The following is a 24,028-nucleotide window of genomic DNA, read 5'->3' on the forward strand; positions in this document are numbered from 1 at the left end:
TGCATGTTCAACGTTAGCGCACGTAGGTTTGTCTTGATTCACATCTGTGAAAAGTCCGAATACTACTACTTATAATAAGGCTGATGTGGCTCTGAACTCTAAACATATATAACTAGTAATATGAACAATTGCCAGCAATTGAGGGGTAGGTGGGTCTTAAGGCCAGATGTAAGGAAGAAAGGGATCTGAGGTAGGGGGGAAGACTGACTGACTGACTGAGTTTGGTTTTACGCCGCTTTTAGCAATATTCCAGCAATATCACGGCGGGGGACACCAGAAATGGTAGAGGGGAAGAGAGTTCCATGGTACGGAAGCATAGTGTTTGAAGGATATGGGACCAAATGCCATGTACGGAGACGGCAGGAATCTAAAAAAGGAATTTGACTGCCGAACGAAGGTTTCTGGAAGGTTCATACACTGTATAAAGAGTATGGAAGGGTGATCTAGTGGACTGTTTGGTAGGCAAGATATTAGTTAAGTCGTGTTCAGTTCATGAACTTGTAGGAAATGAGGTGATTTGAGTACCGGTTGGATGTGTTCTTTAGGATTTGTAAAAGTAAGTGGCCTTGCAGCTATTTTCAGCAACCTTTCCAATCTGTGAAGTTGATCCTTTGTAATGTCATAGAGTAGGATGTTGCTGTAGTCCAGGCGGGAAAGAATTCGTGATGAGTGATGCGTTGGCAACATATAACCGAATAAAACCAAGTTTCCTGAGGTTGAAGTGACTTAGATATCTCATGTGGTCTTCCATTGTGAGTCATGAAAGACTCCACTAACGAACTGTGAGATTGGAATAAATTCCTGACCGTTACACTACTGCTGCAGCATTTCTGCAGATTTGTCTGCATTACGATTTAGCATGTAATGTCTCTCATTGACTTGCTCTATCCCCAGCGAATCTTGTCATCTGGGAATAATATGCATAGGACTGGTGACCAATCTCATTATCAGTAAAAAGTCTTGTGTATAGGCTAAAGAGTGGAGGCCCTTGAATGGAGCCCTGAGGGACGCCACATGAAAGCACTGCACTCTGAGAAACTGTTTCCAATAACTGTTGATTGAGATCTGTCACAAAGGAGGTACACCAGTTTAGTATTGTACCATCAATGTCATTATCTTGTTTGAGACGATGGATGAAAATAGCGTGGTCTATACCTCTAGTCCAGAGGAACAGTAACATTTTGGCAGGTTAACACTGAGACTTTTGAACTTGTGTGTTTCATTTATCCATTAAAAGACAATATTCATATCACACATAACTTAATGCTTGCCTTCACTAGATGAGACAAGAATTATGAAATACATCTTTACTGAGAAACGTGCCTCAGACATTTAATCCACCCGAATTCTCACTGGTTATTTCCCTCTAATACCTTGTTCCTGGTTATGAAGCCGATGGTGTTTTTACTTGAACACCTTTTCCCTGCTTACCCCTTTCACACCTCGTGTCATCATTCCTTTACAGTGATCCGTTCACATACTTTTCAAAGAAATTTAGCATTTTGTGTGCAAGGAATATATAGCTGGTTCCAGTACAACTTCGTCAACTTTAACGCGCATTAGGCCTGGTAAAGCATAAAGGCTACAGCCGAGATAGTAATCGTGTGTCATTCGAGAAATGATGATTCACGTTACAGGAAAACGAGAAATAAATGTAGCCACACAAAAATGTTATATGTTCTGCTTATTATGCTATCTCCACTGATAAACGTTGGGTTAGAATCATTGAGAAATGACTTCATGAAATGAATCATTAGGGTTTGTTGTCGACCTTCGTTCTGGCATAACGTTCATAGAATTTTGACCCGGCCATTTCCTCCTCATACACACTGTAGTACTCCTCCAACATCTCATCCGTGAACCGGTTCCTCCAGTCTCCAACGACACCTGAAGAACAGCGCCATCATGACTCAACATGTCACAATTTTATGACTCATAATACCACATAACAATGTGCAGCTTTAACTGATAATTTCACAGGATCATAATTTTTTCCTACATCCCTTCTACAATAGCCTCTCATAGCAGTTTAATGTTCATCAGGTCGGTAGTCTATTGCACTTTATATCAACGCCAAAGTTATCCTCATATCCTTTAAGTTGTACTTATCACTTCGATTTAATTTACCGTTCCATTAGTGAAAGGAGGAATCCATTCTCGCTTCAGTAATAATTTGTTGTTTTCAACACAATAATACACAGTAAGGCAAAGTATTGAAACAATATTATTCATTGCTATTTGTATTATTTACCAATCACTAAATGTCAGTTTTACCAAAATCATATTATTATGTCTGAAAGTATTTACTTTGGTTTTGTTTTGCATTGTTAGAATACCTTTTTTTGTTCAATTTTTTTTCCATCAACTTTCAAACAGTACTTGTCCTTGTCAGCTTTCAACCTTGCAAAGGTACACTTTTCTGCAATGGCACGACACAGTTCATCATCTCTCTCAAGCCCAATGAAATCAGAGAGAGCTCTCACTTCTGCTACAGGATTCTTTTTTATGAGAACAAATTGGATAACATAAATTTCATACTTATTTTATATCAATATATCTGGCTTTTACATGTGATAAAAATGAAAATGAAATACAAGTAAGAACATCATGATCACACTTATACATACATGTACGACCACCCGAAAGGCACTCTCAACAGCATCAACAATCAGCAAAATTAGATGCCTTTTCCGAAGATGCAAGATGTGTGTTCATGGAAATATATTTAGCAGAACTGGATTCATGTATTGGACAGAAAAATACGCCAGATTATTCTCTAGGCAGATCTCTTGAAACCTAAGGCGTTGTTGCGAGCTGGGCACATAATGTTATCATTATACAGGTACCTTTAGTGTTTCCTCGTAAACTTGGAAGTGCACTCAGGATTCTCCTCAAAGAATTTTTCTGCATCACGCAGGTGTTCAAACATCCCGTTGCACTCAACTGAAATGTTCAAAACGAAGTTAACCCAGCCGATACACTTAATAATCACTCACAAGGAGATGTTGCCAGTGTTTTCATAATAGCATAAGCCTTGAAACCCAAGAAGCGTGTGTTGCGAGTGTCTTGAAACTTAACAAATGTCCCCAGAGGGTATGATCTCATTGTTAATAGTAACTATGTTATCATAGATATACCTATCGTGTGTTCATTTTGACTGGTTCCCTTTAAGGAGGAATCAAGTATGGCTAAGACCTGTAAGGCGCAGGAGATCGCCTGTTACACTCAACTGATAATGTTCAAAAGAAGGTTAATGCAGATCATACACTTATATATCACTCATTAAAAGCCATTGTCAACGTCTTTATAATGGCTGAGTGGAAGAGTATTTCCGCTGTCTCATAAGCTTTGAAACAAAATATTCATTTGTTATGACGGTCGTATAGTATTCCCAGAAATTATTGAGAAAGTTGGTTCGGCAAATATGTAGCTAATACATGTACCTATATAACCTATAGAAGTTTTACTTGCATGAATATGTTGAGATGTGATCCTCTTACAGTCTAAGAGATTTTTCAGTTCTTTGTGAGACTGCAATACACGACTGAATGCGCCTAGGTACACTACCAATCAGAGTTTGTAGGAAATCATATGACAGCGTATTCCAATATTCGATCACTTCTTTCTTCGTATCCTCAATATTTTAAAGTCCTTTTTGGTTTATTCCGTCCTTCATTAGTCCCCACACATTCTCAATAGGGTTAGTATCTGGGGTATAGCTGGGTCAGTTTAAAATGTGAACATTTTCGTCGCACAGCCACTGTTTTGTGTAGCCCGCAGTGTGTTTTGGGTCATTATCATGCTAGAACAACCAATTATCTTCATACAGTGTTCGGGCCATTGGAAGGGGGTGATCATTTAAGATGTCAACATATCGTTTCTTCGTCAAAGTTCCAGTGGAAGACACAATGGCGTCACTCCACGTGATGATATCCCATTTGAAATTTCGAGCTATGTTTTGGGCTTTGGTAAATAGGTTTCACGGTATATTTTGTCCAAAGTTTCACACAGTTCGGAAAAAGCCAGACAAAACTTTCATCAGAAAAGAAAACATTATCCTAATCTTGAATTTCGTGAGCACTACAGCAGTTTAAACGTCTTTCTTTTTTGCGTCTCTCATCAATGGTGAGAGAATTCCGCGCTTTTTCATACAGTTAAGTCTTTGTAATTTTTGTCTAAGGGTTTTATTACATACGTGAGGACTACTTCTATTAATCATATCTCTTCTGATATCATCAACGCTTTTCAATTTTCTCCTCGGTGATCTGTAGTACTGAACTTCCTTGGCCTCCTTGCCCATGTCTTGTGCTCAATCACAAGTCCTGACTGAATATTCCGCAAAGTTCTGCATACTGTAGACAGAAATGTCATGTCTACCAGCTAACTCTTTTACACTAGTGACACCCCTTTCAAAATCATCTACAACCAGCTTTCTTTTCTCTTCTGCTGTCAAATCTGCCATGCCAACAAAGGAAGCCGTCTGCTACACCAAGGGAGATAACTCTGGATGTAGTAAGGTTCATTCTGAAGTCTACAAGAGTTACCTCCCATATCGAGTACCTTACTACACCTATTTTAAAATTCTATCATCAGTATTAGGAAACAAAGATTTTCTCAATAATTTCTGGGAAAACGTAAAAAGTGCATAAGAGATCTCATCATTAACAGAAATGTTATAACCACAGTTATACCTATCGTGAGTTTAATTGGGGTGGTGTCATTTCTCTTTAGAGCGGAAGGTCGCGGTTTCGATCTCCGGCCGTGTCATACCAAAAGAAGTTAAAACATGGTACATCTTGTTCCCTGCCTGGCGCTCGGCATTAATGGGTAAAAGAAGGACTGGTCGCCTCGGAGTCAGTGTAATATGTCTTGAGACGGGTATGCAAGCTTTACTGCGGCATCTCAGTAAGCTATACCTAGCACTATAAGACTAGCTTAAGTCTGGGCTAGTACAAGCAGCCACACATAGCGTCGTCATATGAGCGAAATATTCTCAAGTACGACGTTAAACCCCATTTCACCTCACCTCAACTATTTCTCTTTAATGAAGAGGCATGTTTGGCTTAGACCTTTAAGGGTGCGTCTGAGGAAAGTGTTAATGTTTCACCCTGTACTGAGCTTCATTGGGGATGTAATCCTCGTATTTCAGTTTATATTTTTACATTCGAAGTACCATTCCAACGATTAACACTTAATACTCCGTGATCTTCTTACTCCACAATATCATATTTAGAAGTTACATCAAACGCTAGCTACGCGATCGGTTTTGTCACAGCCCCGAAACGCGCTGGTTTTTCAATAGCACACCCATCAGTGATTAACATACAGTTCGAAGTGCTTACCCTGGTTTTCAACACATGCATTAAATGGGACATCATGTATTGAATGACTTTCGACTACAAAGATGCCAATAGGGTCCGTTTAATCCTAGTTTGGTTGTAAAATAATCCATAAACAATTATCTGTTTCATTGAAAATATATGCTCTATGGACATATGTACCTTTCTCATTGTCGAAAAGTTCTAGAAAATCTTTAAATGTGCCCTGGTAGCCAGTCACCCCTATATCCATATATAAACAGTACAGTGAGACTGCAACATCCTTTGGGTCTCTTAGATTGTAGATTGGGGAGACTACTCAGTTCATCATTCTTTGTGAATTCTAGTTGAATCTTTTCCTTGTATGTGGGTATGGTGTCAGCAGTTCCATTAAGCAACATTCCAACCATTTCAAACGTCCAGTGTGTTCCTGTACAGTATCAAAGGAACAGTCGTTATCACATTAATGCTTAGTGTACATGTTTTATATGGGTACACCTATAGAGGATTCAAAACTCGTTCTAGTCAGATTCTATTTACTCGGCGTGGCTAAAATTATCAATAATAGGAAATATCGTCGATAGGAAGATTATTAATGATTATTGATCTGAAAATTCTGTTATCGATGATATCGCTTTGTGATGGAAAAGAGTTTTAATTTTCTCACACAATATACAAATTTAGGACTTTTTTCATGGTCTGCATTTGTTTGTTAATAATCCAGGCAGACAACATGTCACCACTCACTAGTGATGTGAAATATATTCATTATCTTTCAGACATTAGTGGTCTTTATGATCAATGTTACATCACCGATATTTATCGATAATCGATTGATAATCAGTTAACGATTATCGACCCCTGTGAGCTATATCGATAGCCAGCGCGACCATTTGCACTGTAAAATTTGCAAGGTACGTAAAAATGAGTAAGTGTTTCTAACTGACACAGAAAAAACATGAATTAAGAGGCACTTTACCAACTGCTAACGATATAAAAGATGTTTGAGCTCAGCTAGATAATCCTGCTAAATGATTCGTGCCAGCTGCCTCACCAACAGTACAGAGAATTCATTCCATTCAAAAGGGTATGTAGTGAGTATACATATGAGCGTGAGTTAAAATGATAGCAAGAGAATACTAAACGATGTCCCGTGTAATACCATATTTATTAAACGAGACCATTCACTCGCTTCATAGACCCTTGAAGATCCGGGGTAGAATAGGTCTTCAGTATGCTTGTCGTAAGAGGCGACTAACGGAATCGGGTGGTCAGGCTCGCTGACTTGGTTGACACATGTCATCGGTTCCCAATTGCGCAGATCGATGCTCATGCTGTTGATCACTGGATTGTCTGGTCCAGACTCGATTATTTACAGACCACCGCCATATAGCTGGAATATTGCTGAGTGCATCGTAAAACTAAACTCACTCACTCACTCATTTCATAAATATGGAATTACACTGGACATCGTTCAGTATTTATATGTATTACTCACCCAATTAGCATCTTAGAATTCGACTTACGGAACGAGTGTATTACGCCATCATAACAGGGCTACGACTATGAATACATTTCATTACTTACCTTTGTTTATTTTTTGTAAATTTGTAACTGCCAGACTTTATTTTATTGTATAAAAATATGTGGCTATGTAACAAAAAATGTTTTAAATATAACATCTGAAATATCGAGATGTGTTGTGAATGACAGCCGACATTTTGCTTTGATCACATTACTTTGGTCATGTGACCGAGAGCAAACAGTTCCGGCAGACGCAATGTTATTACACAATGTGTAATAAGATTGTAGATATATTAAACAGTGATATCGTGAACGGGTGAGTAATAATATATGATATCAACAAATGACTGACGATGATTGTTGGACTGAAATCTCCATAACCTTTCTCGATGGTTTCATTAAAGAGATTAGATGAAGACATGAGTCTCTCCATATTTCACCCTATTCTCACTAACCGGTTCTCGGGTAGGCTGCTAGATATATATCATCCTCCCGAAGCTGGACGTCTTTCAGCTGGTTTAAAACCTCTCGTTTGTAGACGTTGGGGTACAGGATACTCTCAAACATCTGTAGCTGCAGTGAGTTTCCTCGCTTGTCAGTCACAAAGACAATTTCTTGATCCTCCTGGTCAATCTCAAAATCCTCTCCTCCGAACTACAAATCAATAATGATTACACCACCAACATTAGTTACTGTTGTGTCTTCATACAGCACGCCTGGATAAAGTTATTCCACTTATTAACTAACCACAGAATACACGTAAAAGTGATCACTGCTCAGGATGAATTCAAGAGAGCAACATCTCTGAATTTCAGTAAATGTAAAACACGTACAATATCAAAGTAAGGCATGGACATGTTCCTGGTCGTGTCGAGCGAATGTAGGTCATGAAATAGTATACGTGTGATACCCCTTGCGCCTGTACATTAGATAACAGAGTCAGTAACGTGCCCAATGTTATATTTGCGAACGAGCGAATTGTGCTAAGATATCCACATTAGCTCGTGTGATTGATGACTGGAGCAGTGCATTACAAACATGTACCATGGCACTGTAGCTCACCTATATATGTAGGCATCATTTTATAGTCTCAATTGTTCAAATGTAAAGTAACCACTGGACACAAATTGCCATGTTAGTCACTTTCCTTCTGGGTTAATACTGTAAATTTAAGTTGAAAATCTCAAAACAAAGTAACATTTCACAGTAAGTTCAGGTCCTTCAGCTTGGCAAATTCAGAGGAGACGTGTCCATACGAAAATTTACTTTTTGAGAAAATCAGACATGGTTTTAGCAGAGTGGTGAAAATTTAAACTATCGCGTAAAACGGACATATTCTCCCCAAAATTTGAAAAAATATGTTTATGAACAATACATAAACATTTTTAATGAAATACGGTACATGTGCAATTAAAAGCGTGATAGAAGGTAACTGTTCTGTTGGTTTGTAAGTTTTGAAATATTCACACTGATGTAGCCGAGTTTGTGTGCAGTGACGTTTAGGGTATCCTCAAGTGATAAAGAGAAAGGCGTTTTGGGTCATGAGCGGTTGGAGCCGAGGATTGCCTCAATGAAATTTCAGGCAAGTGGCCACGCTAAAACAGCTCGGTGATTGCTGTTCCTGAAAACCCTTTCTCTCTTCACCACTCACACATTTGTAGCTTCATCGAGTTTCATCGCTTGTAAGTCATAAAAAAACAATGTACTGGTCCTTTCAAGTAGATATACAACCCTTTTCTTCATATTACAAATCAACAAAGATCACACACCAAATTCATGCACTGTTGTGTCTTGGAAGTTTTGTCTTGAGGAAATAATAACACTTAAAGATTCTGACATTCACGCCCTTTTGAATACATTTAAACTTAATCATTGATCAGGCTTGACTCCACACTTCTGCAATATTGCATAAGATCATTTATTACCCACGTGGTCAACGTATGGGTAGTTGCATATTAATCTCGTACGTCACACGAGTGTCGTATCGCGTTGACCTGTGTCGTAACGACTTGACCTGAAATTCTAACGATTTGATTGGATAACCGATGACCTCTCAATTAGGTCACATTCTGACGTAACTATTTTTCATTCATAACAAACACGTGAATTCATTCATTCTACAACTTAAATGCATTGTGGGAATGTAAACATTGCGAACGTTGCCGTGTCGCTGTTTAATTGTGAGTCGAACTGAGACATTATATCTGTCGAAAAACATAAACGCAATGTTTCCACCAGTGATGTTAACCGAATGAAGCAACTGGAAACCAAGAAACGAGGTGCAACGGAGTAGTTTACTGTAGGAGGCTGTACGAGGCGATGACAACTGACATGCATCGTGACGTCGGTTACCATGGCAGTGACGTCATTAGTGTGACGTCATGCACATATTGTACTACAGTACAAAACTCTTCCGCAACCTCTTTATGAAACTGGTTTCGGTTTGAAACCATAAACACAACAAAAATACGCTATTTTGTCAATTTAAATGCATGTAAGACGTGGGTAATAAACAAAATACCACACTCGGTCTCATTACATACGAATTATACGAAACTCGTGACCTTCCTATGTTATCTGACCTCGCTTTCGCTCGGTCAGATACCATAGGAAGGACACTCGTTTCGTATAATTCGTATGTAATGAGACCTCGTGTAGTATTCTCTATGTACGTAAATGTTATATATAATTCGGTATATGGTGAGGTGAGGTGAAATTGGGTTTTACGTCGTACTTGAGAATATTTCGCTCATGTGACGACGTGCATGCGTGTGTATGTGTATGTGCGGCTGCTTGTACTAGCCCAGACTTAAGCTGGTTTTATAGTGCTAGCCCACAGAAATACCATGCCGCAGTGAAGCATGAATACCCCACTCAGACACATTATACTGACTATGAGCCGACCAGTCCTTGTGGTACCCATTAATGCCGAGCGCCAGGCAGGGAGCAACAAGTACCATATATTAACGTCTTTTGGTATGACGCGGTCGGGGATCGAACCCACGACCTTCCGCTCTCCGGGCGGACTCTCTAACCACTACACCACGGAGGCGGTCCGGTATATGGTAGCTGTATCATTTACAGAGAGCGAAGGTCACGGGTTCAGTCCCCGGCCGCGTCATACCAAAAGACGTACATGTTGTTCCCTGCCTCACGCTCGGCATCACTGGTTACACAAAAGACTGGTTGGCTCGGAGTCAGTGTAATGTCTTAGTGGGGTATTATGCTTAACAGCGGCATGGTATCTCAGTGACCTAGCGCTATAAAACCAGCTTAAGTCTGGGCTAGTACAACCAGCCACACATACACATGTGTCGTGTGACCAAGATATTCTCAAGTACCACGTTAAACCCCATTTCAGCTCACATCACATCACCTCACCTCACAGTTATCGAAGGCTTGGATATATTATCAGTTGTGTCAAGTGCATGTGAATGTAGGTTGTGATAAGACTGATGTAACGTCCCATACACCAGAGATAACAGTATTACCTGAAACGAGGTCAGCTGTGATAGGACATTGACTTTAGTTCATGTGTTTGTCATGCTCAGTTCATGTGTTTGTATGTAGAAAAACTTACACAGGGATGACATATACATGGCGCTGGAGTTTTGGTGCTGTCACCAGTTTCAATTGAGTGAGTTTAGCTTCACGCCGCACTCAGCAATATTCCAGCTATATGGCGGTGGTCTGGACCTGACAATCCAGTGATCATCGATCTACACAGTTGGGATACGATGACATGTGCCAACCACGTCAGCGAGCTCGTTAGTCGCCTCTTACGACAAGCATGGGCTACGGAAGATCTATTCTAGCCTGGATTTTCACGGGTGGAACGTCTTTATATGATGTTACACCAAAAAAATGTAAATATGAAATTATGTAATGAATTTCCGTGTCACCTTTTCAGTGGATGCCCAGCTTTGGCACAAAAATACTAACTATCCTTAGCGACATGATGGCGTCGCTCAGTCCTATTATTACCGTTTTCTCCATCTTTGTGGACTCAGAGGTCCGGTCATGGTACGACCCAGAATATTTAGAAGGTGTCATTTAAAATGGCAGTTATACAATCCTTTGGAATAGGCCCGTATGCAGACTCGGGTTAAGCCAACTAACCCGATCTTCCTTTTAATGAGATCATTTATATCATTGGCAAGACTGGAGAAAAGCATGATGTATATGCAGACTTCGCTTATGAAATGACACAATTTACTGTGACAGCAGGATCCCCTGAACCTTCTTTGTTGCCTTTAAATATTTTATTCTGCTCTGTGTGATGCATTCAGTTATTTCAGTGTTTAAGAAGTTTAATGCCAGGTGGTGATCGGGTATATATGGAAAAATTAATGGTTACTCTGTGAAGTAAACGCTATGGCATGGCACTCTTACAAATGTCATTTGAAAAATGGCATAAGTCCCCTTTAATGATACAGTTCTTCTTATTTATACACTTCAAAATGACAATTCAGGTGTCTTTTAAAATTACCTAAACCTTCACAGAAATAATGAACAGGATTGGACAGATTATACTCTCTTTGGAAATGGATCACTGGGTGTCTGAATTTACGGGAGTGCTTCTCACCGGTAAAGCAGAAATCGTCCATAATTTCTAGCACTTTATCTCCTCATGAAGAGCTAGCTTAGCTGCCATCATTTGGCGTCGTCATCAACAAGTAAAGCTGTCCCATTCTCCAGACGATGTGACAGCACTGAGGTGCAAATTAAGTCATCTGTACTGCACGAGACCCAGAGCCTATCCCTTTGGTACATATAAGGGATGCTTTCAGCATAACCTTCACCTCTTCTTGGATCGACAGTAGTAGAGGTTTGCATTCGTATTATTATAAGGTACAAAATACATGCCGTAATCATTCTAAAATTACATCAGATTCCTTATTTAGATCTACGGGTTATTCTCATTAGTGAATTATAGTTGTGAGAGCAATGGTGACAGAATCTCGCGAGTTACAAGGAGTTTTGTGTAGATCTATGCCGCTCTCCGAAATATTCCAGCTATATGGCGGTGCGTTACAATGAGATCACAAGTTACAAGGAGATCAATGGAGATCAATAGTTTCAGTTTCAACTTTCATTAAAACTTATGTGGGAACCGTTTCTGAAGACTTTATTACATGAAAACAATTGTCGGTTTGGAGAGGGTTATTGCCACAGTTTTAGGAATACACACACAATATGTATTTACCTCACTTGTGCTCGTTTAGTACAGTGTATTCGTAACATATTCGAAAATGTGATTATTGGGAACCTCGACGGGTCGCGTCACAGTTGGGCTCTACTGCACAGGTTTGCTGACTTTTGCCATTAGTGTTAAGAAATGATTCAAAGTGCACCCTTAGCCAAAGACACTAGTCCGCGAGGCAAATGCTGAAGACTAATTTCTTATCATGTTAGCCCTGCAAGCAGCATTCATTTTCAGGCTACAATTCGGAAGCACTGCTACACATTTTCTTTCGAACTTGTTCTGAACGAAACTGATAAATAAGGCATACACTGGTCGTCTGGACTTGTTGGCGGTGGGTAGCCGAGTGGTTAAAGCGTTCGATCGTCACAATGAAGACCCGGGTTCGATTTCCCACATGGATACAATCTGCAAAGCCTTTTTCTGGCGTCCCCCGCCGTGATTTCGTTGGAAGAGTTCTAAAACTAAACTCACCTTTGGACTTGTCTCGAAACACAAACACAAAGTTGTTTTAGGTTGTGGTGGTCTCGGGCAAGTCAGTAGGTCATTACATACAGTTGGTGTATCAAAGAGAGGTTTCATACATGCAAATGTATAGATCCTGCTCACATCTATTTTGTATTGAGCCCACATCTACACCAGCTTTATACACCCACATTTATACATTCAAGTAAACATAACTTTGACCTCTTCGTTTCAAGAAAACAGGTGCATATGATATGTTATGCGGTTCTCCTGCAAACAAATTATTTGGTAGTAGCATGAATACGTGAAATATGATATTCTTTCCATCTGATAACTAATGAAGGTTTTCGTGGAACAGCGATGGTTAAAATAATTTAAATACGAGTGTTGTTGTTTTTCATGCGTTTCGAACGTACAGTTTGTAGAATCTCGAGCCGGCCATTTTTTTCTTCATACACCCGATAGTAGTCCTCCAGCATTTGGTCTGTGAAGTAGTTCTTCCAGTCGCCAATAATACCTGCCAATCAATAAATATAAACAATTCTAAGAAATTAGTCTTCATCGCGAGCATAATGAGGATCCTTGCTAATGTGATCAGTGTACAGGGCGCCAACTTCAGATATTGACAGAAGCTGGTGAAACTGTCCCGGTGACAGGTGTATGTTGACAAGTTGACGGTGACAAGTTACGAAGACTGGTCCGCATAGGAAATCCGGCTCATCACAGGCAGTTACCATGCCTCTCTTGCCAACATTATAATTGTTCACTGGTCACGAGGGGGGCATGGGTTGATGTACCCTTGATGTTTGTTTATGTTCCCTGAGCCCGAAGGGTACAAACATCGAGGGTACATCGGCCCCCAGGGACCAGTGAACAACGTATTTATCTTACCGAACACCTTAATGTTAATTTTGAATTGTTTGAAGCACGGGTACAAATCTTTTTGTAGCCAGCGCTAGATTTTGCTGACAAGTAAAACAGAGTTATCTCCCTTTTCGTCGATTTGCATTCGCAAAACATCGGTAATTTCCGTACATCATACGTGATTCAATGTTATTCGAGATAAAGAATTACTACCACGAAGTACCAAATGAGTTTGCATTGACAGCGGGGTACATTGAAATGTACCTCGCTTGTAAGCGGGGTACAAGCGGCATTTATGTGTCTGAAGTAAGATAATAGTCTTTACAACATTCCCTGTACTAATAGGCGATTAAAGTTTCATTTTCTGTAAAAATACACATTTTTATTATTTCTGATTCGAAAAAACGATTCTTGAATGTTCTGTAACACCACTTTTCATTGCTGAATTTGGTTTTCATCCATGTCCCTCAATAGACATTTCATATATGATGTGCAAATAATAATTTACTATATATAAATATGAAGGCGCACATTCAGTTTGCATTATAGTTTTGCTTATAAAACCACTTATAGCACTGAGTAAATTAATACTGGCATATTGTTCCATATTGTTAGAAAACATTCTTTCCATTCACTGATGAAATTAGTTTTATCGTGGAATACGAGGCATTTTTATGAGTTTCGAGCGTACAGAATGTAGAATCTCGAGCCGGTATTCTTTTCTTCATACACTCGATAGTAGTCGTCCAAAATTTCATCTGTGAAATAGTTCTTCCAGTCGCCAACGGTACCTATGAATCAACAAAATAGGACTAATATAAAATTGTAATGGTTACAAGTGAAAGAGTCCGAACAAGAATTTGTCATTACGACACAAGCAGGTTACTCACGAATAGAACCAATATGTTGAGGATCACAATATATCTGAACTAGAAATGATTTGCTATACCCATTGCTTTACAGAAATACAAATACATTTCCTTGCAACACATTTTATTTCATTATCGACATGTCGAAGTTAGTATCCCAGTCAAATCAGGCCTATTTTTTGTCACTTGTAAAACTCTGTATGTATTGACCATTGTTAAATTGCACCTGTTTTCCGTTATTCTCTAAGAAACGTAGCAATATCTAACTGACAACATAAAACAAACAAACACACTGTCTTATTGCTGTTTATGTGAAGGGTCAACTCTCAAGTATGCTTGTTCTGCTCCATTTAGTGTAACCTAACGTGTATTTGATTTCGAACGACATTTTCCATGGCTATGTTTCACATATAACAACGGTTTTTTTTTTTTTCATATTTAGTCTTTTTAGGTGTAATTGTCGTTCTGCAATGTGCTTAATCAATCTACCTTTTCGATATAGCATGTTTTCCCATCAGATTGAGTGGAGTATTTTTCTTTGTCTCTTCTCATGTTAGAAACGTGACATTTGTCAGCAATGGCTTGACACAGTTCATCGTCTCTTGGCAGACCAAGAAAGTCAGAGAGGCGTTGCACAGACAGAAGGGGGATTATACTGACACACACTAGTAAAAACAAACATAAGTGAGTGAGTGAGTTAAGATTTATAGTCAAATCGGCAATATTTCAGCCATATCGTGACTTAAAAAGTTATAAATTGATAATAAATGGAATTAAATTACAAAACCTGTCGACGAAGGACAGTAAAATAACTAGAAATTCACAGATAGAAAAGTAAACCCAGCACTCAAATCTAATACAATTTAACTTTAGAGTACAACACAATATAAAAGCAGGATATATATTTCAATCAACTGAAGGTAGATCACCATACTAGGGACTATAGGGACTTACAGTGCCATTGCTACCATCCCTTCAATTTTCACAATCTAGCCATGAATTTAAATAACATATATACTGCAGTTAAAATTAAAGTATAGTATGATTACATTTACTTGAATTGTTTTGGGACTTACGTACCTTCTACAACATGAACTACTAGGTGATTATGTTCAACCTGAATATAATGACGAACTGGTTATTGGAATAGGCCCTCGCATAAAATATAAACATTCTTCGTTTCTGTGACATTTGTTTAAAACCGAAAAATGAACACTATGTTACACGAAATGGCTTCTGAAATAGACAGGCACATATAATAGACAGTTCTAAGCTCTTACATAATTACCTGTTGTGTGAGAAACATTTACCTGCTAGGTTTTATAAAACTGACTAATAAGTCAAGTACCAGCATAACATACATTTTAATGTTTTTACCCACCTTTAGATTTTCTTCATAGATATTGAAATAAACAGGAATATCTGGATTTTCTTTGAAAAATTCCTCGGCATTAAGCCAATGACGAAATAGACCATCGACTTCAGCTGAAACCCAAAAGTAGTACTTCACCTTCAGTAACCCTGTTATGGTTTATAAAGCTGTGATATAGGATTGAAGTAAAACTGTGGAATAGATTAACCCAAAATTAGAATTATCTCGAACTGAGGGTAAAACAGTCCATTTGACTCTTTCGTTGTGAGATCTATTAGTTTACACTCATACCAAATTCCTCATACCTTTTCCTTCAAGAAACAGATACAAGAAACCCTCAAAAGAGCACTCGTATTCCGAAAACTTCAGATCGATATAGGCGTGATACATAGACACAGCCACGTCTCATGGGTCTCTAAGATTGTAGATAACCTTGCACTTCTTTTCTTTTTTTTTTTTCTTTTCCGCCACTTCAGGACCATCTGACAACCGGAAGTGGATATCAATAACCCTTGGTGAAGGGAGCTTACTCAAGCCGTCGTTCGTCACAAGCTCTGATTGGTGGGTCACCTGGGATTCCTGAATGGTTTCAGTGTTGCCTCTGAAGAGAATGATCACCATTTCGTATACCCAGTGAGTTCCTGGAAAAGATCATTGTTTCATATGTGGAAATAATTAGTAAAAGTGTTGTAGGACACCTTGTTCCATGTATAATACGGATTGCCGTCACTTTGGTCAAGGCAAAGTGCTGCAACATGAAGGCGCTTTGGTCAGCGTGGATCAGGTGGATTTCGAATCAGGTTTGGAGATTTGGAAGGGATATGGCACAGTGTGACATTCTGTCATGAAGGACATGGTTACAATATTTTATTATTACTTTGTTTTTCTGAGTAATTGTTTCTCTGACAGTTTAATTAGTTATTGAGATTTTAGGCCACAAGCCTTGGACTATTCAGGCAAGTGTATTTTTGTTTCTGAGGGAGGACACGGTTTTATACAGTACGGCAGTGAAAAGATTTCCCAACATTAATAATGATCAACGATAATATAAAACACATCACTGACATACAATCCTCGTGTTTTGATTATTTCAAGGGGACAATAAATGAGGCATTGAAGTCCATCTTATTTTTGCAAACCTCTTTCTGTAGCAGTAGTTGACACCCGTGCACAGTTTCAGTATTGTGTCAATTATTTGTAAAGCGATTGTTCAGAAGATTGTTTACAATATACGTTTCCTCCCGAACTGCCCGAAAGAGAATGATAGCAGAGACAAAGGGAGACAAAAGATATGTCAGTCATGGGCACACAACCTTTAAATATATATATAGGAGGTAAACTTAATACGTTTTACAAAAATAAAATCACCTGTTCTTGGATAAGCATTGAGGTAAATATCATCAGGCCTCATGGAAACGTTCTTTATTTGTTCGAGGATTGACGACGCATATGCTGGAATGTAGTGGCGGCCTCTAAAGATCATGTATCTGATGGTCTTACCAAACTTGTCCGTTTCAATCTTGATATCCATTTCACCTTCGTTGACATTGTGCACTTGTCCGTCAATCTGAAATAGAGGAACAAGAAAACTTAATTCTGATTTAAATTTGGTAGAAATATACGTTTTGTAGTAAATGCTGCAACCCTACAGTGCTTACCCACTAATTATTAATGTTCCACATTGTCCAGGCGAGATGGTACCTCAGGCTTTCCATTCTCTTGGTTCGTTGCAGGATGCAAAGTCAAAGAGTGTCGGGTCGGGCAATCGTGACTCTTACATAACCGCATTACATAAAAACATGTGGTATGGATTTACAACTTCTTTAATATTTACAAGCACAACGTTTCTGGGCTATTTCTTGCCCCTTCATCAGGGGAATGTAACCGCATTACATTCATGTACTGAGAGAGAAGTTTATTTCCTTGTAGTGGGGCCACCGGCCCATTTTACATTTTCACATGTACATGCGACGAACTCCAGTATACAAACGGTGAAGTGTTGGACATATTGTCATAAGAAATATCATCGCTGTCAATTTATTGTCAAGATGTAAGAAAGTTCTGTCTCTTTTTTTTGGCTAAAAAGATGAATTTAGCGAAGCTTTTTATAATTAATGGATAGTTGAAGAAAATCATTGGACACACTTTCTATCTAATGGGTAATTCCAAATATATTTAGGTAAAATATTCTGCCTTAGTTCGTTATAAAATGGACATATAAAACAAAAATGAAATTCAGTTTCCACTTCTGGTATAATATATAAAAGGGACACAACCTCTCCTTTCTTGGAATGTTAAACTTTCTACCATCTGATATCCATAAGATTATGACCCGAACAACGAAATTGTGATAATGAAATCCTATAAACTTGAATATCTACCTCTGTCAAATATTTTTCAACAGCAGAATCAATTCTAATACTTCTATAGAACGACAAACTAGAATATTTACCAAGTGCCTCAGAGTAAGGCTGATTATCAATATCGATACACCTTTGCCTAAAATCCAATATAAACTTTGTTTTATTTCTCACAAGCTGCGTTTCCCATACATTTCCAAAGCCATAGCTAAATATTAACCTTTTCACTTTTAATGCCCAACAATCTACTCCTCTTTCAGCAAGATTATATTGATACAAACAGATATGCTTGAGAATATAATTATCACTCTGGGATAATAATCTTATCCAATATTTCATTATTTTGACATACTGATTGACTTTAAGCGAGAATCTTCCTAATTTGCCTCTCGAGCCACAATGTTAGGAACACTTCTTTTCAAATGTAGGATCATTTTACAGAACTTGTCATGAATATTCCTTATGTTAAGAGACGGATGGATACCACTTATCTCAGACCCATGAAGCAAAATCGGTAAGATTTTAATATAAAAAATATGTATCAGAACCTCAACAGGTAAGTTATCAAAATAACGTTTCGTTGTTTTAACATAAGAACAACCTTCGAAGCTTGTAGGGACAACACTTTCTGAGTGGTATACCATGAACCTGTACTAGATAGGTAACCCCCAAGTACTTATAGGTAGATACAATCTCTATGGAATTACCTTGCAGACTAAATTTTTCATACTTTCGCAGCCTGCCACCTTTACGAAAAACAAACCTTTTGTTTTCTCCAAATTAATCTGTAATTGCCATTTATCACAATAAGACGACAATTTATCTAATCTCTTCTGAAGTCCAATTACAGTACTAGCGAACAAGATGATATCGTCTGCAAACAACAGAATAAACATGCTCAAAACACCGATATCGATACACCTCTGTCCGTCTGCATTAAGTACCTTAACAAGGTCGTTTATGTAAAAGGGAGACAACTGGCAGCCCTGGCGAACACCGGATAAACAATCAAAGAAGGGCGTACAAGCCTTGTTTTAAGTGACACAAACGACCTCACATTTTCATACATATTGCGAATAAGTCTAAATGTCCTACCCTTAACATTACCGATCCAGAGTTTATGCAAAAACAGTGACATTCTCGAGACAGAATCAAATGCAACCTTTAGATCCACAAAGGCACAGTATAACCTTCCTTATATAGAGATATCTTCTTCTTAATAATGAAAGTATCAATCACAGGAATATTATCTATTGTTTGAAATCCTTTCCGAAAACCGGCTTATTCTGGGTAATAAAATCCTCTTCGATTGCCCAACTGATAAGTCTGTTACATAATATTTTCGAGAATATTTTTCCCACAAATTTCTAACAAAGTGATTGGTCTATAATTAGATGGGTCGTTAACTGAGCCTTTTTGTGAATAGGAATAATTACTTACTGTCCATTGTTCTGGACATATACCAGTCGATAAAATTAGATTAAACAAACTTCTTAACATGTCTAGACATTTACATGGAGCATTTTTTAAAATCAATTGGCACTCCACTATATCCTGGTGTTTGTCCAGATTTCACATACTCAGAAGAGCTTCTTGGATTTTACAAATCGTAATATCTTGATCAAGAATATTTTCATTATCGATAGTACTGCTAATTAGTTCGTCAGATATAGAACAAACAAAGTCATTCGCAGATGCATAAAAAAATCAAGTTCGTTTGGTGACATATTTGTCCCTCATTAGTCCAGTCAGTTGGAGCAATGTTTCTACAAACTAAAGGTTGACCCAGCTTTACCTGGGACCAGGAACAACTTACTATTCCTACACAGTAGAGAGCACTTTCAAGTTTATTAACATATTTTCTGAAGGAGTTTGATGATTTTATATGACACAGTTCTTTATACTGTTTTCTCGCGTCACTGAAGTAGAGGCGGTCGCATTCCAGATTGCTGGCATGGAATGCACGGAGCTTTGACGAGCAAGCGTCCGTGCAGATCTACAATCCCGTATCGAACCAGTTGTCGCCCTTGTTTCAATTATTACAAGGCTGTTTTTCTGTTTTCTGAAGTCAACAGCACATGATTCAATAGATTTTAGAAGACATTCAAGGGCTTTGTTCACATTATTTTATTCAATATGTTTATTAAAGTCATCTATATTAATACCTTGTTTGGAACTCCATGCATAAATGTAAGCCGGTCTATTGTCTTCGTTCCAGACGAAACGTGGTTGTTTAGTCAGGTTGCAGTTGATTACATGATCGACAGTTACATCGTTACGGCAATTGAATAAGAGATTGGCATGTGGGTAGAGTCGATTTCACAAGAATGTCAAATTGGGTTATTATTTCCATGCAGTTACTGTCACACAGAATATAATCCACAACACTTTGACCTTCTTTCGCAGAGCAAGAAATTTTGCCAATGCCACTGTCTCCAAATGGACGGCCATTGCATATACGTAATCCTGTCGACTTACAGAATGTCAACAATTAAATGCCACGTTTATTCAGAACATGATCTTGAGAACATCTTATGCCTGAACTGTCATCAGCCGCATAGTAAACCTCATCATCTACAGGCAAATGTGTCGGGTCGTCATTAAGGATAAAGTCAGCATGTGAACCATCACCGGTTGATTTAAACATATTTTATTCACAAATGTGAAAGGGATTGGGGACAAGTAATCCAACTTAAAATACCCGCTCCCTAATATTTACATACATACATTTTCAATTATATACATATTAGGAAAGAATAGAGAGAAGAGATAGGAAAGTTAAGTAGAGGCAGGGATACAACTCATGTGATCACACAAAACGTTTCGATTGATGAATAAAAGTTTGCACACCTTTAAAAACGTATTCATTCTGTTGAATAGTCATATCAGGACTTCCAAATAACATCAATGACAATGTGATTGGAGAGTCTCGATTTACAATACTTTTTAAATTTAACATTAATATTTCCTTTGGATGTTGTACAGTTTACATTCTAATAGGAAGTGATGTACATTTTCACAAGTATTGCCACAGTAACAAGAGCTGAATCTTTTATGTTGAAACGATACAGATCATAATTTAGCTGACTAGTCATATATCTCAACTTTGTGTGTATAATATTTAATTTTCTAATTCCAAACGAGTAATATGATGGAGCTACAGGTTGCTCTCGCACTTTAAGTACGACTTGAAACTTTGTAATGAAGGTCGATTTCTTTTCGGTATCAGAAATATTATTCCACATTCTTACAGTTGATGGAAAAAAGGAATCATATGAAAGTCTTAACCTTGCAGAAGGTAGAATAATATTGCTAGCATTCCTAAGGTTATAATTAGATCTTGATCCAACACTATCTGGAGTAATATCTTTTAAGTATACAGGGGCTAAATCATTTTGAATTTTGTAGAATAGACAAAGTTTTCTTCTTTTTTCTTCGTTCATCCAGCCTTTCCCAGCCTGTCTCATAATATAGAATTTGACGAAGTATATCTAGGTAGACCCGTAACTATTCTGGCAGCTTCTAACTGAAGTTTCTCTAAGTTTTCTTTCTGTTTTACAGTACAGCCATCCCATAATTCACAAGCATATTCAAAGTGTGGTCTGATAAATATCTTATAAATAGTATTGATTGTATTTCTGTTAAGTAAGTATTTCAATTTCCGCATTGATGATATCATTTTGGAGCACGACTTGATAATTTGATTAGTATGACAAGACCATTTGCCTTTTTGCTTCAAATGTTATTCCGAGATGTTTATGATTGTTTACCAAATTGATTTGCTTTCCGTCAAAAAATAATTTCAATTCTTCAGTTTCGTCAATCATGGAAAACAACACTACTTCTGTTTTTTCAGGATTATATGAGACCAGCCAGTTTTTGCTCCAGCTATATAATATGTCTAAATTGGTATTAAGAGAAGTTTCGATTTCTTTAGTATTTTTCGATGATTTTCCAAGCGGGGTATCGTCAGCAAAAAGCCTTCACCATCACCGGTCCTGGCATTAAAGTCACCTAGAATTATTATCTCAGAATTCGGCCACTTAGAATGGATATGTATATTGTCTTCTTCCAGAATATCTAACAGTGTTTACTTGATCTCTCTGGTGAAAAGTAAACAGTGCACAGAAATAGATACGTGTAATCAAAGTCAAATCTTAACCATAATATATTAAACGAGGTCGATTGAAGCTGTTTAACTTTGGGTGTTAGAGAATCTTTAATAAGTAACAAAATACCTCCTGAATTTCTAATGGTTCCAATCTTCTTCTGTCTAGCTTTGCTAACTTGCAAGTACCCAGGAAACATAAATATGTCCGAATCAGTTGCCCACGTTTCGACTAATCTAATCACGTCATAGTCATTAAGAAAGTTCCGGAAATGTTCTGTATTCAAATTTCGCTTTAGGCCTTCTAAGTTGCGATTTTTGTATATTTGTACTCACTTTGCGCTTTATCAGTCCTGGGCTTTGGTCACATCTCTATATCCTGCTTGTGTTGGGTCGGATGGTTTTTTTTGTTTCCATGGTAACGTTTTGATAGGCAACAGTTCCTCGCCATTGCTGTTTAGTTTGTAAAGTTTGTTGTCGATTTGCAGCTTGTCAAGTCTCAGTGCAGCATATTTATCCTCATCTCTAGCCTTGTCCATAAATATCTTCAATTTTCTCCGAGTTTGTCTAGTTTTCTCACTGAAGTCTTGGGATATACTCATTGGTTTACCTTTCAGTTTTCCTGAAGCTCTCAATATAAGTCCTTTCTGTTTTCAGGTCCTTTTGTGTGATTAGAATAGGACAAGCACCTGAAGATTTGGATGATATGCGTTTAATATTCACTATATCAATTTCATGTGTGATTTCCAACGAATCGCTGATTACATCCCGAACTTTATCGTCAATATTCTTTTCAGATTCGCTAATCTCCACTGGAATGTTGTGGAGTATCAGGTTGTTCATTCTGTGTTTATTCTCTAGGATTTAATTTTTTTCAGAAAGTGTGTTAACTGTCTCCTCAGGTCGGTATTATCTTCCATCAAGCCGACGACATCGTCCTCGAGCTGTGTGATTTTCGGTGACAGTTTATTGAAGTTTTCATTTATTTCCTGGCGCATATCTTTCACTTCTTTAAAAGTTCAGACGAAACAAACCTTACCATCAAGGGTTGTTTGTCGCCTCGGTGGCCCCGGGTTTTTCTCAACGTCATTACTGGTCAGTATGAGCAGCAGAGACGTGAACAAAGTTGGAGACCGGTCCTCGTGCAGTCAGGCACGTGCAACACGCGCTGATACATGGCGGTCCTTCGTTGTGCTCTCCTCGACATGAAAAAGATGAATTTAGGTTAACAATAGCCAATTCTAATTCTGTATGCACCAAGGTCACACGCCATTATCTTTCCACATCTAAACTGCAGGTTGTGACGGTGTTAGGGTTCCATTTTCTCACTACAAATAGGGGAAAAGTTCAAATTTGACGGAGCCCTTGTATCGCACACCCGGTCTCGTTACCCGCTAAGTGGCGCTCATTCATGTACTGGCACAAATACATTCAAGGATAAACACAACATCAGGTTCTATACTCACTGTTGCGCAGTGGAAAATAAAACGATTGTGCAGAGCTATGCAAATTAACTGAAAACCTAATCAAATAAAATTTTGAACTGACCTTTTGGCCCAAAACAAGGAACTAAACGTGACAACTATTATAAGTGAGAAAACTATGGATGATTTACAAAGAACTAAACGTGATTCTCTTAAATGATTCTAAATGAACTTTGAAATGAAATGACCCGCTAAATACCGCTAATTGCCTAACCTGTTAAACATACTAATGCAAGTTCAACAATCTAACGCCACAATAGCCAAATGAACCTACACATCTAACAACAAAGTCATTCGTAGTCTAAATGCCTACACACGAACTTGAACGAATAACACCGAATGGCAGAAAGGAGCGAATACCCCGTGTATCGCTGACCATCGTCTTATATATGCAAAACCTATTTGTTTTTCAAGTGCAACATCCCCAGGTGTGTTCAGGCGATACGTCTAGTATGCACTGA

General features: G+C 38.2%; 1 protein-coding gene and 2 long non-coding RNA genes across 3 annotated transcripts in view; 1 reads left to right on the plus strand and 2 right to left on the minus strand.

Moving 5' to 3' along the window:
• Positions 1-7,422, minus strand: part of LOC124288614 (sulfotransferase 1C2A-like) — a 32,087-nt gene extending 24,665 nt beyond the window's left edge. The window contains exon 1 of the mRNA XM_046725172.1: positions 7,298-7,422. The gene's annotated coding sequence lies outside the window, so the exon portion shown is untranslated. The remainder of the gene's footprint in view (positions 1-7,297) is intronic.
• LOC124288620 lies at positions 309-19,855 on the plus strand. Its single transcript, XR_006901497.1, has 3 exons — positions 309-419; positions 15,506-15,508; positions 19,844-19,855. It is a non-coding gene; the product is annotated as an uncharacterized LOC124288620 (long non-coding RNA).
• On the minus strand, positions 12,925-23,414 carry LOC124288616. The gene is made up of 3 exons (XR_006901493.1): positions 22,420-23,414; positions 14,733-14,898; positions 12,925-13,027 (listed from the first exon to the last, which is right to left on the minus strand). It is a non-coding gene; the product is annotated as an uncharacterized LOC124288616 (long non-coding RNA).
• Between the last annotated feature and the right edge of the window lie 614 nt (positions 23,415-24,028).

Source organism: Haliotis rubra, unplaced genomic scaffold, assembly GCF_003918875.1.
Source record: "Haliotis rubra isolate DU_JTF1 unplaced genomic scaffold, ASM391887v1 Scf421, whole genome shotgun sequence".
Lineage (NCBI taxonomy): Eukaryota > Metazoa > Mollusca > Gastropoda > Lepetellida > Haliotidae > Haliotis > Haliotis rubra.